This window comes from Hyla sarda, unplaced genomic scaffold (assembly GCF_029499605.1).
Source record: "Hyla sarda isolate aHylSar1 unplaced genomic scaffold, aHylSar1.hap1 scaffold_1997, whole genome shotgun sequence".
Lineage (NCBI taxonomy): Eukaryota > Metazoa > Chordata > Amphibia > Anura > Hylidae > Hyla > Hyla sarda.
The window spans coordinates 54,929-58,537 of NW_026608657.1; the positions used below are offsets into that span (position 1 = coordinate 54,929).

At 45.8% G+C, this 3,609-nt stretch overlaps 1 non-coding gene and 1 pseudogene across 1 annotated transcript; both read left to right on the forward strand.

Annotated features, from left to right (window-relative positions):
• LOC130317406 (U2 spliceosomal RNA) lies at window positions 1-192 on the forward strand. Its single transcript, XR_008864528.1, has one exon. It is a non-coding gene; the product is annotated as a U2 spliceosomal RNA (small nuclear RNA).
• Window positions 193-2,281: 2,089 nt separating this feature from the next.
• On the forward strand, window positions 2,282-2,485 carry LOC130317409 (U2 spliceosomal RNA; annotated as a pseudogene).
• Window positions 2,486-3,609: the final 1,124 nt, after the last annotated feature.

Consider the following 3,609-nt stretch of genomic DNA (forward strand, 5'->3'; position numbering starts at 1 on the left):
ATCGCTTCTCGGCCTTTTGGCTAAGATCAAGTGTAGTATCTGTTCTTATCAGTTTAATATCTGATACGTCCCCTATCTGGGGACCATATATTAAATGGATTTTTGAGAACGGGGGGCCGATTTCGAAGCTTGCTTCCGTCGCCCTATGCATTGACCCGATATGGCAGTATCTTCGGGTACAGTGCACCACCCCCTTACAGGGTTAAAAAGAAAGATTCCTACTTTCATTGCTACCTGCTTGCTGGCTAGCCAGCTAGCCAGCCCTGTGGGCCTTGCTGCTGCTGCAGCCAAAAAACAAAAGGTGGTGCTGCTGCTGCTTCTGCTGCTTCTGCTTCTGCTTGTGTCTGGCCCCTGTTGGAGCGTCCAGGCACAGGACTTCTGCTGCTGCTGACTAAATGGCCTCCTTAATTGGATCATTTGAGTAGCCAGCACACCTGTGCAGGTAGGGCATGACATGATAGGCAGCTGCCTTGATAGCGGGTGGGTGCTGAATGTTCCTAATTGACAAAATAAGATTAATGCTTATGAAGAAATATAAAATCTCATCCCTTCCCCAATATCGCGCCACACCCCTACCCCTTAATTCCCTGGTTGAACGTGATGGACATATGTCTTTTTTCGACCGTACTAACTATGTAACTATGTAACATAACATGGGGGGGGGGGGTCTCCTGGCTGTTCACACAGGTGTGTCATTGCTGTACATTGACCATGCATTGCTTCTGTGGTATTGCAAAGGCAAAGACAAATGCTTCCAGCCATCCATTGCACTAATGGATTGGTCATCAGCTGGCTGTCTATGTCCCGCATCAATATAGACCAAAGTACAGAGGGTTAGGCTATGCTATTGTGCACCTACCTGATGCATCAGAAGGTGCGAGGCCCTTGCTAAATTCTGTGCACAGACTTTGAGATCTATACTTTAGACTGTATCTAAACCTGCTCCAACATGGACTGACATTCTGGCCTACTTTCAGCCGATGCGACTTGTCTGTCGCTGAACAGTCGCTTTTTATGTATTCAGCACCTATGTATAATGTTGTAAAAATGCTCTAGAAGCTAAAGTCGCAGAAATGTCACACATATTTGGCCTGCAACTTTCTGTGCGACAAATTCAGACAGGAAAAATCAGTATAAATCCTTAGAAAATTATCCCCCAGTGTCTCCATCTGCTGGCGGTATTGAATAAGCATTGCTGCACTGATGGGGTATGCATTAGACGAAAAAAAAGAAGAAAAAGAAGAATAATACGCCCAGAAAAGAGGCGAAAAGGAGAAAAACGTAAAAAAACGTGAAAAAAAAGTAAGAGGAAGAGAAGGGAAAAAAAGGTGGAAATGGGTTTAAAAGTGATTTCGGCGGAGAAATATATATATATATATATATATATATATATATATATATATATATACGCGCACACACACACATATATATAAACGTATTCTCCGTTGAGATATTGCAGCCGCTGCTGTGTCCAGGCCCAGGAGCCTTAGCACTGTGCTGTGATGTCACTCAATACCACTGACATCACTAGGTGTAAACAACATCTCTCCTTTGCTGTGTATGTGACTATGGAGCTGTTTGGTGATGTCGTCTATTATGGCCTTCATAGAAGCAACAGGAGATTGTTGCATCCATCTAGAACCCTCAGAACTACAGTGCTATGATGTCACTCACTTCCACAGGCCTTGCAGAGTGTAAACAACAACAACCCAGCTTTGTTGTGTATGTAACCATAGGGATTTGTGATGTCACCTAGAACCTTCACAGCAGCGACAGCTTTATGAGGAGCATCAGCACTGCTCTGCCTGAGCAGAACCATCACCGCCATAGGTTGTCAAATAACCCGGATTTAACCCACACAGGTAAGTCCAATGGGGTGCAGGCATGTCCTCTATGCTTACAGCTTCCCGTGGGTGTTGGTTTGATACCGTTTGGGGACAGCCAAGGAGGCATCTGCAGGCAACAAAGGTAGGTGTGTGCTTGTGTGTGTGTTTCCTATGCAGATCCTAAGCCCAGTGTCACATGCAAGTAGGAGGAGTAAGAAGGGTTCCTGGCAAATCCGGGTTATGGATTGCATTTAAAAAGGCCCCGTGGGAGTGCAATGGGCCCCTGTCTTGCTGCTTAGCAATAATGGTATGGGTTTAGGTTCTGCTGTGTGTACTGGTGGTTGACTGCCCCCCAGCCCAGAGTGTGCATGGAAAATTGTCTGGCAGCCTCCCTGACAGCAAGCAGTGATAGTGCCCATGAAGGGGACCTTGTTGGGCCCGCCCCTTTCACGGTTATCGCTTCTCGGCCTTTTGGCTAAGATCAAGTGTAGTATCTGTTCTTATCAGTTTAATATCTGATACGTCCCCTATCTGGGGACCATATATTAAATGGATTTTTGAGAACGGGGGCCGATTTCGAGCGCTAACCGTAGCAAGCTTGCTTCCGTCGCCTATGCATTGACCGATATGGCAGTATCTTCGGGTACAGTGCACCACCCCCTTACAGGGTTAAAAAGAAAGATTCCTACTTTCATTGCTACCTGCTTGCTGGCTAGCCAGCTAGCCAGCCCTGTGGGCCTTGCTGCTGCTGCAGCCAAAAAACAAAAGGTGGTGCTGCTGCTGCTTCTGCTGCTTCTGCTTCTGCTTGTGTCTGGCCCCTGTTGGAGCGTCCAGGCACAGGACTTCTGCTGCTGCTGACTAAATGGCCTCCTTAATTGGATCATTTGAGTAGCCAGCACACCTGTGCAGGTAGGGCATGACATGATAGGCAGCTGCCTTGATAGCGGGTGGGTGCTGAATGTTCCTAATTGACAAAATAAGATTAATGCTTATGAAGAAATATAAAATCTCATCCCTTCCCCAATATCGCGCCACACCCCTACCCCTTAATTCCCTGGTTGAACGTGATGGACATATGTCTTTTTTCGACCGTACTAACTATGTAACTATGTAACATAACATGGGGGGGGGGGGGTCTCCTGGCTGTTCACACAGGTGTGTCATTGCTGTACATTGACCATGCATTGCTTCTGTGGTATTGCAAAGGCAAAGACAAATGCTTCCAGCCATCCATTGCACTAATGGATTGGTCATCAGCTGGCTGTCTATGTCCCGCATCAATATAGACCAAAGTACAGAGGGTTAGGCTATGCTATTGTGCACCTACCTGATGCATCAGAAGGTGCGAGGCCCTTGCTAAATTCTGTGCACAGACTTTGAGATCTATACTTTAGACTGTATCTAAACCTGCTCCAACATGGACTGACATTCTGGCCTACTTTCAGCCGATGCGACTTGTCTGTCGCTGAACAGTCGCTTTTTATGTATTCAGCACCTATGTATAATGTTGTAAAAATGCTCTAGAAGCTAAAGTCGCAGAAATGTCACACATATTTGGCCTGCAACTTTCTGTGCGACAAATTCAGACAGGAAAAATCAGTATAAATCCTTAGAAAATTATCCCCCAGTGTCTCCATCTGCTGGCGGTATTGAATAAGCATTGCTGCACTGATGGGGTATGCATTAGACGAAAAAAAAGAAGAAAAAGAAGAATAATACGCCCAGAAAAGAGGCGAAAAGGAGAAAAACGTAAAAAAACGTGAAAAAAAAGTAAGAGGAAGAG